This window comes from Pavona decussata, unplaced genomic scaffold (genome assembly GCF_977016875.1).
Source record: "Pavona decussata unplaced genomic scaffold, jaPavDecu1.1 SCAFFOLD_300, whole genome shotgun sequence".
In the NCBI taxonomy this organism is placed as follows: domain Eukaryota; kingdom Metazoa; phylum Cnidaria; class Anthozoa; order Scleractinia; family Agariciidae; genus Pavona; species Pavona decussata.
Genome location: NW_028145697.1, coordinates 1277484 through 1290081, shown reverse-complemented (window position 1 = coordinate 1290081; position 12598 = coordinate 1277484). Strand labels below are relative to the sequence as shown.

Sequence of the window (12598 nt, the reverse complement as noted above, 5' to 3'; positions counted from 1 at the left end):
ACCGAGACTTGTAAGTTTTACGCACCCGAACACAAGTGATCGCAAATAAAAAAAGGAAGTTCATGAAGCGCGATTCACGGACTCGCGAATTGAAACAAGCGCGTCTCCAAACATTCGCTTCGCTGGAAGATTTTAAGACGTTTACCTTTTACTTTAAAGTGTAGCTTAAAGCTTTTGTCTTCTTTCATGTCAGTGTCGTACTCGAACAAACCAAAGTTCTTCCACTAAATACAGGATATTCGAAGTGCGAGAACGTGAGGGATTCAAGACTATAGAAAGACCGTTCGCGCAATTAGAGAGCTTAAGCAACGACGACGGCAACGGCAACGAAAACGTCACCCGTAAATATATCTTTATTTCATTTGTGCTACTTCGCGATTATTTCAACTCGCTCAACTTTTACAAAAATGGCGAACTATCCAGGAACCAAATTGGTAGGAGTGGCGTACAAGTTAAGCGTCGTGCGTTCACGTTCTCGACAAATCCTTAAATGTGGTCACTTCACGTTATTAGGGAGCTTAAGCTTTGACGACGACGACGGCAACGACAACGCCGCAAAACAATAGGTTTAATGAGCAAAAACAATCGCCCTGCACGTGCGTTTTATATTTTGGCACATTTCTTTGCCGTCCTCTGCAAAACAACGACGAGAAATGACCTCATTTAAGGTTTTCTTGGAGAACGTGAACGCACGATGGTGAATTTTTCATTTTCTTTCTCAACTTGTACGCAACTCCTACCAATTTAGTTCCTGGATAGTTGGCCATTTTTCTACAAGTTGAGCGAGTTGAAACAATCGCGAAGTAGCTCAAATGAAATAAAGATATATTTTCGGGTGACGTTTTCGTTGCCGTTGCCGTCGTCGTTGCTTAATTATAAGCTCCCTGTTGTTTTGCAGAGGACGGCAAGGAAATGTACCAAAATGTAAAACGCACGTGCAGAGCGTTTGTTTTTTGCTCATTAAACCTATTAGGTGCGGTTACACTACAGCTCTTCCCCAAAGATCCCCTCGGGTAAATAGCTTGGGTTGGGTTTACTTTGCGTTTTGATCGATTTCATGCTTGCGGTTACACGCTGATAAATTGCCCGAGGGGAACAATAAAGCTTTACCCGATTTGGCGGGAAACATTGATAAATGCAAACATGGATGACACGAACCGTGAAATGTTTTCGGTAATTCTGCTGCTTTTATTACAACTTCCACTTCAAATAGGTTAAGTAGTTCAGCAAATTACTTTAAGAAGAGAACGCCGACGCCGACAACAAATAAGGTTTTTCCAGAGTTTGCACTTTTTACCCTTTTATTTAAGAAGACGTCGAATCCTCGTTAGCCAACGTAGACGAGTTTGGGCGTTTCCGGGACCACAAAATTGGTTTCAGCGACTTTTGAACGAAAGGAATCTGGACCACTGGTGGAGAGAGAACTTTCGCGTGTCTCGAGGCACTTTTGAATTTATCTGCCAGCTTGTAGGCCCAAACCTGGAACGTCAAAACACCATGATGCAAGAGGCTTTTTTCCTGTCGACAAGCGAGTAGCTGTTAGTTTATGGCGTTTAGCAAAAGGTGAATGCTACCGATCATGTGGATTAATGATGGGACTAGCGAAACCTACAGCAATTAAATGCTGCCATGAATTTGTACAAGAAATCTGTAGCTTTCAAAACGAGTTTATAAAGTTCCCTTCTACATTTGAAACACACTTAAAACGTATAACAATTACTTACAGAAACGCTTGAAAACCAACCGCGGTAGCGGGTAGGATTTGGCGCACAGCACGTAATTTCTAGTGTTTCGTACATTTCACTTTCTCGTGATTGTTTGAGCCGCTTTGGGTTCTCCTTAACACACACACTTTACCTCTGGAACTGTCATGGGAAATTCTTTTGTTCTTTTTGACGTATCCATGGAAATTTCCCCAAGGCAATTTCACTCTGGGAATGTCGGTTACACACAAAAAGTTGCTTCCCCGTGGGCAAGAGCAATTTACCCAAGGGTAAAATGGCCATTGTAACCGCACCTATTGGCGTTTTGCGGCGTTGCCGTTGCTGTTGCCGTCGCCGTCGTCGTTTCTTAAGCTCCCTATTATCGCAACGGGTGGTTACACTGGCAGCAATATGCTGTCAATCAAAGTAAAATTTAACTTCTGGTGGAAATCGCTTACGTCCCAATTTCACAGCAAATACTCACTCTGTTTCTAAAATTCTTTTTTTGTTTGTAAGAACTCACTGGGAAGTTTATTTATCTAAAAAAATGAAAATCCAAGAATGTTCTCTCTGAAGGTACACGGCAACTTAAAAATAGATGTGGCTCTTATTCTAACTTTTCAGTATGTGTACATTGTGTGCCTGGGAAATCCTTGAGTATGACCATGGATTCAAGAAAGCTTCTGACAGTGCTGTGCTGCATGTAATGCTGTTTTTGTTTATCATGATTGCTCAAAGTAGATCAAACTAATGGTGTTGGGGGGAGGGGAGGGGGCTCCACTTCTACAAAAATAGATATAGATCTTCAGCTGTGTTGCACTGAATGGTTCTAGCTTTTCAGTGTGTGGAGGAAATCCTTCAGAATGACAATTCAAGTGATAGCTTCTGAGCAGTGGTTTTCTCTGATGCTGTTTATAATGAAGTTCAAGTTGGTGCAAACCTTTAAATTTGTGGAGGAAATCCTTAAGTGTCCTTCAAGAAAAGGCTAGAGCAGTGATTTGTGATGTTATTTATTTTGATACAAAAAGTGGTTCAAGTTTTGAGTCCGTGCATCAAATTCCTCAGTGTGGCCATTCAAATAAATATTACCAGTATTTAACTTAACGTACTTTTCATTGCTGTAATGTATTTCTTAGTAAAAGGATAATTTTTACATCACATTTTAATAAGGTTTCACTTTTAGGGTCGGACAGGGTGAATCTTGCACTTAAACTGCCAAATAGTATTTAATTTTAGGAAATATAAAATCTCAATTGCGTTTGCTTACCTTTTAATTTTATGTGGATTTATCCTGAACACTTTAGAAAGCTGTATCTGTTGAGATAGACTTTTTTATTTAAGTTAAAGCTTGTTTATCGAATGGATGCTCTTTAAATAATTTAAATTATCAGTGCCTCGTGTCAACAAACACAAATTAAAGCTATTAAAATAACATCCTTGTTGGATTTAGCCAGTTTTGATTCAAAACGTTAACTTTAAGCAAGGACTGAAAAGATATAACTGTTGAAATATCCTGAATACCCAATGGTAATTCTATTGAGGAATAGTTCAAGTTTCATCTAAAGCCGAGTGAAGGTTGGTGTTGATTTTTAGAACCGAGATCAGTTGTTTTCAATTGTTGCTACGATATAATAATTTTACATCAAGACAAGAGAATGACTTAAAATTGGAGTCATTTCCTTCTGTTGTTGTCTTTTCCTTTTAAATGCACGAAGCCTGCCCGATGATGCTTACATGCATCTGACCAATACATTTCAGGACACATTAACTGCTATCTCGGATCAGCCCCGTAGGAAAACATTACCAGCAACCACATTGAAAGACTGAATCATTCTGAATTTAGGTGTTAATAATAATCAGGAAATGAAGTGGCATTGGAAAGGTATAAAGAAACCAAACAGATTTTAATTTGTGTGAATGCAAATGACTTGCCAGTTTCATGCCGGATTCTTCGCTGAAATGTGTTTACTAATAACAAACTATAATTGAGTTCTGTTTTTAGCTGCTACAACTGCAGTAATCGGCGAAAGCTGCATATGAACGCTTGCATTATTGAAAGAAGAAGCTATGGATGCCCAAGATCGGTATCAAGATGAAACAAACCTAAAATGTCGCAATGACGCCCCACAAGCTGAAGTCAGTCGACCGTGGATCAGAGTGGAAACCCAAATCTGACTTGATAAACTCTGAAAAATTAACAAAATTCATCAGAAACCATCGCATATTATTTGTACCGTCATGGTTGAGGTATACGTAAGTCTTCGACTTGCTTTGCGCGGTACTTATGAGCAATATTTCCGTTTGCGTGTGTTCGTGATCACAAGCGGCGCGACTCACGCGATCGTCGTCTGAAATCATGTCAGAACGCTTCTGATCTAAATTCCTTCAGCATTTAAGTGTTGATGAATAAATATTATCATCAGGGACTGGAAAGAAGAATGACATGATTTGTGAATAAGGAAATAGTATCTAGAAAAGGAAATAAAGTCGATTAAAGAGACATACCTGCAGTCAGGCCGTTTCTGTAAACGAAACGGGAAGTAGCTAGCTCGCACAACTGAAACTTTTTTAGGAATTTAGGAAAACGTTTTGGTCGCTATTTAAACCACAGATTATGTTGAACTGCTGATCTTTCCAATTGCGAGGAGAATTGCGATTTTGAAATGAAAATCAACCCCGTAGCCTACAGTCTGAGGTGATCTGCAAAATCACTAGATTTCTAAGAAAGACGGGAAATTTGAAACCGAATCTGTTGTTTGCATGGTAACAGACAGACTGAATCGACAAAGCCGCTTTGTTGGATGACAAACAGTCTGCGATATACATTGGGTGTGGGGTGGCTGGGAGGTGGGGAGTGGGGTGGGGGGATGAGAAGGAAGAGAGAACAGAGATGAGAAGTGAAAGTAAAGTTCATTTCCAGACTTTATTATTTGTTGTGTTATTTCTAGATTTACTTTTTGCAAGTAGTTTTCGTTCTCATGGGGATACCGTTTTGCTGTTCAGTCCTCTGATCAAGAGTATTTAGTATTTTGATGCGTGTTGAAAAAGTTGACACCCAAATTCAACCTTATTTATCACTGCAACGTAATTAATCCCTTTCCCTGCCTTTTGTATTATTACCATGCATCATTTATTATTATTTTTTTGCTTCAAAACCTTAGGATAAGGGAGCCATTTAAATGAAATAACACTTTCAGCCTGTGGGATTCGGTTGTGGGATACAATTTTGTCGCTGAATATTGAGCCCCAGTACAACTGTAGAACAAAAGAAAACAACTGAACAAAACTAAACTAAAAAATAAAACTAAACCTCTCTGTTTTAAAACAGGCCATTGGGAGCTGTTACCAAGATTATAGTGTACGATAATAATAATAATAATAATAATAATAATAATAATAATAATAATAATGATGATGATGATGATGATGATGATGATGATCATAATAATAATAATAATAATAATAATAATAATAATAATAATAATAATAATAATAATAATAACAATTGTGTTTACTAGCATGTGGAAAGTCACTTAACGAAAAATCAAGCTTGTCATTTCAAAATGATTAATATCCAGCATTTGAAGTGTCATTTAATATTTAGCGAACCAGCCAACCACCCAATGCTATGAAAATAAAAAAGATAGTAATTACACGATGAAACTTCTCTGAATTTTTTCCCGAGAATTTCATCGTGTGCTCATCATCTATTCCAGTTTCATAACAATTAAATATTCAAGCTCAGCTGAAATGCAGTTTTACCCTGCTGAAAAAAAAAAATCAAATCAGAGACGATATGAAAGATTGCATGATTGGAAATACGCTCATCGATTTCGGCACGGTAGCCAGCGTTAATTAGGTCTGCCAAAGTTCTGGTGTCAGACCATTTTTTTACAAACCGTGCATATGCGCGCGTTCTTTGCTTTTCGGATAAGAGGTCATAAGATAGTCCTCAAATTATAGTGTAGCCTGAGTGCCTAAGTTTTGTACTAAAAATGATCATGTTAGAATCCTGGCACTTTAACGGGGTCTACTGGGACATCGGGTCATCTCCCATAGGAGTGAATCACTCTTCTTACTACAGTGAAACTGCATGTACATTATTACTCGAGTTTCTTCGAAATTGACAGGTTGTATAACTTATTAGCTACTACTTTAATCGATAAACTGAAAGCAGGGCTAGGCATGGCAGTGGGTAGAATTCGAGACGAAATAGCAAATAAGAATAATCGGTATTCGCGCAAGTTTTAGGCTCAAGAACCGAAATCGGTGTTAGATAAGAAGATTGGATCTTGGTCAAGTTTCAGTCGTTATTCAGTCGTTATAAAGGCAGGAAAAAACTTTTTTTTATGTAATTGACTACTGTTTATTTTGGTTTTTGCACTTTAAAAATTGGCCTCAGAATTAGTGCAGATTGGGTGGGTAAATACAGTTCTCCTTTGAGAGCCAAACACTAGCTCAATCTCAAGGGTTGAAATGTACACAACTAAAATAATTCCAAGATTGGGCTGAAATGATCTCTCATAATGCTATTTCTCCCCAAACTGTGACCACAATACCCCAAGACGGGATTGAATCAAACCACTTCTCTCTTGATCAGACTCTGGATCTCCACTGCTAAATTGGCACTTTCGTGCTGTTTCATATCGTTTGAATTCACAGTGTGGTTTTATTACTCACAACTGTGTCAGCTCTATGAATCTTACATGATATGTTCCTTTCAAAAGGTGCATAAAGAATGGCCAGCTCTCAGCCCTTCAGGATAACGACCTTGAAGGGATTCTGGATTCTCCAGGGGGTAGTAGAGAAACAGTTTGATTGCTGTGAAAATTAACCTGAGTAAGTCTCGTTCAGATGCACAGGAAAATTTCGCGACACCAAATCTATGCGCTTATCTTGATTTTTGTAATTAAAAATAAAAAGACGTTCCTTTATTGCGTAAGGCTTTAGCATATTTTTCAAATTCGCGAAACTGACATCGTTTTTTAACGTCGAGAAATTATAAAATTGGAACCGAAAACTTCCTGTAGTCTGCAAGAGTCTGCAAGAAGCTGCTCGCCATCAAACCTTCAAAGGCCCACGGTCCAGATAACGTACCGTGTCGCATAGTTAAAGAGTTCGCATATGAACTGGCTGAACCCATCACCACTATCTTCAATACATCACTCCGATCCGGTATTGTACCTGCAGTCTGGAAAGAATCTAATGTAACACCCATCCCAAAAATACAATCACCTATGGACGAGGGCGACTTCAGACCTATCTCGTTGACTCCTTGTTTGGCCAAAGTTCTTGAAGATTTCGTGGTCAAATGGTTAATCGACGATGTCAAGGACAAAATCGACCCAAATCAGTTTGGATGTCTGAAAGGAACTTCCACAACGTTTTGTCTACTTGACATGATTCACAACTGGCTTACGTATCTCGACTCACCCGGACGACATCTCCGCCTTTGCTTTCTCGACTTCTCTAAAGCTTTCGATCGCATTGGGCACAATGTACTAATAGAAAAGCTTCTGGTCTTAGGCGTTCGCACATCTTTAATACCGTGGATTATAAGTTTTCTGACTAACCGCCGACAACGCGTTAAGCTGGCTGGCTCGATCTCTGACTGGCTCCCAATAACCGCCGGCGTTCCCTAAGGAACAAAACTCGGCCCAATATTGTTCCTGGTAATGATCAACAATTTGAATATCCCAGATCCCGAATCTTGCACTTGGAAGTATGTCGATGACGTATCGTTGTCTGAAGGGCTTGTAAGAAATAGCAACTCAACTATCCAAGCTAGTCTCGATACCATCGCCTCTTGGAGCTCCAGTAACTGGATGAAACTTAACGCTAAAAAATGCGGATTTGCTTCCTAAAGGATCCCATAGAACTCCCTCATTTGAAGATCGATGATCAACAATTAGAGCTTGTAACCTCGCATAAAGTACTTGGTCTGGTCATTCAGAATAATTTAAAATGGAACAATCACATCGAATCTATTGTCACCAAGGCTTCTAAACGCCTTCATATACTCCGAGTACTCCGTCGAGGGGGCGTTGAGATTAATGATCTAATTTCTATCTATTCCGCCCTGATACGATCCTTACTAGAATATTGCTGTGTAGTATGGCACCACGCTCTTCCCTCCTACCTCTCACAAGAGTTAGAACGCATACAGAAACGTGCGTTCAAAATCATAGTTCCCGCGCTTTCCTACTCAGAAGCTCTTCACTTCCTAAATTTAAGAACATTAGACGAACGACGTAGTGAACTTTGTGTTAAAACTCTTGAAAAGATCTCAAGAGGAGGACCTCTTGTTAAACATCTTCCAGTAACGAGAGAGCACATGCATCACTATCAAACGAGAAGCGCTAATAAATATACATTAATTAAATGCAGGACAGAAAGATTGCGCCATAGTTTTTTCCCAAGCACTATTTTAGCTTTCAACGATCTTTAGATTTTTAGACTTTATACCAAATTTTTAACTTGCATAAGTATGAATTTATTTGTAATTTTGATATGAAACTTATTGTAACCCAGTCCCTCATTGATTGATTAACAGTATGTAATTCTTATAGTTGTACAATTGTAACCACATTGTAATTCAGATTAACTGCGATGATGGTGGAATTAAACTTCTTTATCATTATTATTTATTTTGCAGCGAAAGTAATTGAACCCGGGTAAATATTTTTGGAATGCAAAGAAGGTGCCTATTTGGTGGTATTATTCAATTTATCAAGTAGAGATACCATGTTCAATTGCATTCATTTGTTAATGAATTACTATTTATGACAAAATTCCCCGTTGTAGCAGAGGCGGTTTTAATAATTATTTAAAGTGCAGGTCAGGTTACACGTAGAGGATTCATACTCAAGATCAAAGCGTCAATTCTCCGTATTTGTTCAATGCGTTGGCATTTGTGAGAATTTGATGTTTAATTAGTGCTGTGACTATTTACTGTTTATTCTAACTATTATTTTGGCGCCAAGGGATGCTCAGGGCGAGGGACTGGGATGAGACCAGGTGTTTTGCGCGGTTTAACCGAGGTCAAACGTATGCGGTAAAAGTCTGTTTAAAGATAAGGCTTTTCCTGGTTTTCACTAGGAGATAAGCAGAAGCAGAAGCATAAACGCCGTTTTTATCACGTGCTACATCAGAACACGTTCATTCTTCGTGCCTGTGCTTCTGTGATGTTATGTCGCCATTTTCAACAGTGAGAACGGGGACAACACAAGCACAAGGCAGTCAACCGTTTCGCCCGCCATCTTGCTTAACATTGAGGGGAGCTGGTATCGAGAATTCCGTCAAGAAATGGTTTTCTGCGCGTGCGTCTGTTCTTATGCTCATGTGGCTAGTGTTCTCACTTGCTTATCATTATGCTTATGCTTATATCCTAGTGAAAACAAGCCTTAAAGCTGATATTTTTTTTGAGGCAAGGAGTGAACAAAGTCATTTTCTGACTTACTAAAAAGGTTTCAAGTTTTTTTTTTAAACTGAATTACGTGGAAACTGATTGGCCCCGTGTGTGTTTTAAGTTTCAATACGTTTTACACTTCACTTTAAGAAACGTGAAACATTTTTTAATAAAATCACAGAATGATTAAGTGACCTACCGTGGCCGAGAAGGGACTTCAGACTTCAGTAGTTAACTCAAAGATTTACAGAAATCTTATCAGCTTTGAGCTATCCGAGTAAAAACCAATATCTTTTTATTATTACTATTATTATTATTATTGGTTTTAGTATTAGTATTAGTATTATTATTATTATTATTATTATTATTATTATTATTATTATTATTATTACTATTATTATTATTATTAATTTTTTTTTTATATTTGTTTCATTTGTCCGCGGTTAAGGTGCGCGGTCGGGGTGTCGCCACAGTCCGTTTTCGTTCAAACCGCTTATTAGGTTTGTTGTGGATAAAAACACGGCCGCCTGCCACTAGTTCTTATTTCAAAGTGTCGATTCTGTGAACGAAATTGAAATTAAAGCTACTAGAGAAATTTAGAATCGGGTTTACGCGGCAAACGGGAAACAGGTTCGCATTTACGTTTCCTCAAACGAATTGGTAAATAAATGAGAATAGTGCAAAATAATTCTGGCATTTGATACTATCACGAAACTACTCAACTTTACTTAAAAACGGAAAACAGCGAGTGCCAGGCAAACGTAGGACAGTCTTGGTCACGTGGTCATTTTTGCCGTTTTTCATAAACATAATCCTTAATCTCTCTCAATATTGTATGGCAACTGAGCAGCATTTTACTGTATGGCAATTCTGGCAAAGTGCATAACCCTTCAATTTCAGCCTTCACCCACTCCGATAACTTCTTTTCAAAATGTCAGTGCAACTTCACATCGAAACGATAACCATAGCAGCAAAGTACTGCTCAGTAGCTTTCATTTCAATGGTCATACGCTGCAATGTCATCCAAAGGCTCAATACTTAAGATCGACAATTTACAGCGTAATAAACAGCGCAAATAATTTGTTGTACAGTCATTCTTTAATTGTGTGATTATTTGAATGGAGCGCCTTTAAACTTGCTTGATGTAGCTAATTGCACTTCCACTATAAACAAAGTATTTACATCATGTTTTTATTTGTAGACATTTACATTGCCACAATTAAGGATTTCGCCTACAGATCTAGTATCAAAACTTCTTTCTTGAACAGTTCAAATTGTGGCTTTGATTTTTCTTGAAGCCGTACCAGCGTTAATCAGTTATTCTACTTTCTTTAATGCCTGGGGTTGTTTAAGGTAGCTTTTGTGCTGGCACAGCAGCTTACAAATATTACGAGTAAAACACTTTTTAGGCCGTTCTATTTTTGTACGGGATAGGTTTTTGTTATTGAAACGGAATGTTCTGCCACTCCTGTTTACATTATACTCTATACGAAGGGACTAGTCTCAGGGACAAGTCCCCTATAGTGTTTACACGAGCGCTCTTGTCACAGGGACACTCCGTTTTCTTCTTTGATTGGTTGATGGTTTGTGTCTGTTGTCCCAAGGACTTGTTCCACGAACAAAATGCAAATCAAATGAAGAAGTCCTCGCGACTTGTCTCACAATTTGAAACCAGCTTGAAAGTTTGAATTCGTGGTAAAAGTCGCAGGGATCCAAGTTTGGTGCCCCGTGACTAGATTATTTGACGAATGCGGGTAGTTTAAAGTGCCCCTGGGACGAAAATTTCATTTTCCAGCTTTTTGAATTTTCGTGTAGAATATGACCTTCTTACTCATGTTACCAAATTTCAATCCTTTACGGCGATTGGAAGTTTTTTTTTTTTAGCTTTTTATTCGAGATTTCACGGCCGCTATTACTTGACCTTGTTCCGGAAGTTAAGGCTCAAATTACAGGAAGAGACGTCATTGGCTGAACACGAAAAATTCCACATGGCTAATTTTCATACGGATTCTACTTCATAAACTGTATTCTGCTGTTATTTAGTTCGCAACAGCAGAATACAGTTTATGAAGTAGAATCCATATGAAAATTAGCCATGTGGAATTTTTCGTGTTGAGCCAATGACGTCACTTCCTGTAATTTCCAATCGCCGTAAAGGATTGAAATTTGGTAACATGAGTAAGAAGGTCATATTCTACACGAAAATGTAAAGAGCTGAAAAATGAAATTTTCGTCCCAGGGGCACTTTAAGGGACTTTGTCCCTGCGACTTGTTCCTGTGACTTATCTCCTTCGTTTGTGACAACATTAAAATGTAGTTTAAACGAATAACGTCAGAAGTATTTAGATACTGTAAAAGTTTTGACGACAACAAATAATTAAAATTAATATTTTTTTGTTATATACAAGGATGGATGCAATGATTGAGTTGCATTGGTTTTTGCTCAGTGAAAGCCATTTTACTGGCCCCGCTCGCTTATTATCAAACTACAGCTATACTAGTGCTGTTCGTATTAAGTGCAAATAATGATAACGAATAAGCCGCGATATTCACCGTAAAATTAGTTCTTTGTATAGTAAAAAACCGCAAGAGTCTTTCTATAAACAACAATCAATTATCTATCGTTTTACCGAATTTGATGATGGCCTCGCTTTGTTAACAACTCAAGAAGAAGAAGAGCATATTACTTATTAAGAAATGTCAACTCTCGAATCTCGTTATGAATGACCGGCCAAATTATCTCATCAGCTCAGATTATAAAAAACCAAATATGCGTATTACTTTTACTTGTGCGTCATGCATCTTGGTCTATGACACTCCAGGGGCCCGTTTATCGAAAGTCCCGGTAACTTACCGGGTCCTATAAGTGTCTTTGATGATAAATGTTTCTTAACAGAAGTCAATTTATGTTAGCATTGAATACTAAATTTTAAAGTCTTGTAATTCTATGAAAACATTGGCCAAGTACCATGTCTGTAGCCACTTTGTAATCGGTGAAAATACATTTAAAAATACAGGCTTATCGTGCCCGGCAAGTTACCGGGACTTTCGAGAAACGGACCTCTGGGGCCTGTTTCTCGAAAGTCCCGGTAACTTACCGGGCCCGAGAAGTATATTTGTAAATATTTTTTTCGCTGAATTACACAGTGAATACAGACATGATACTTGGCCAAAGTTTTCATCGAATTATAAGATTTTAAAATTTAGTATTCAAAGCTAACAAAAATTGACCTCTGTTAAGAAACAGTTATCACCAAAGACACTTATAGGACCCGGGAAGTTACCGGGACTTTCGAGAAACGGGCCCCTGGGCCGCAAAGACAAAATAAATTACAATAAAAAACGAATAATAAAGACAAAAGAAAGAAATTAAAATAAAACGAACAGAAAAAAAAATATGTAAAAAAGTAAATAAAAATTAAAAAAGGCAAAAAATATCAAAATGTTTCTTAATAAAAAAAAAAAAAAAAGAAAAAAAAAATAGGCC

The 12598-nt window shown here is 38.0% G+C and overlaps 1 protein-coding gene and 1 long non-coding RNA gene across 15 annotated transcripts in view; one reads left to right on the top strand and one right to left on the bottom strand.

Moving 5' to 3' along the window:
* The window catches only part of LOC146454528 (uncharacterized), a 92301-nt gene that overhangs the window by 54738 nt on the left and 24965 nt on the right, over positions 1-12598 (bottom strand). Inside the window, exons 1-2 of one of the 14 annotated variants that reach the window (XM_085095396.1) lie at positions 4209-4379; positions 3807-3889 (exon numbers count right to left, since the gene is read on the bottom strand). The exons of 11 other annotated variants lie outside the window; for them this stretch is intronic. The gene's annotated coding sequence lies outside the window, so the exon portion shown is untranslated. 2 more of the 14 variants (XM_085095399.1, XM_085095400.1) reach the window with 2 other exon arrangements.
* Positions 9475-12492, top strand: LOC146454529 (uncharacterized). Its single transcript, XR_014859262.1, has 2 exons — positions 9475-10875; positions 11363-12492. It is a non-coding gene; the product is annotated as an uncharacterized LOC146454529 (long non-coding RNA).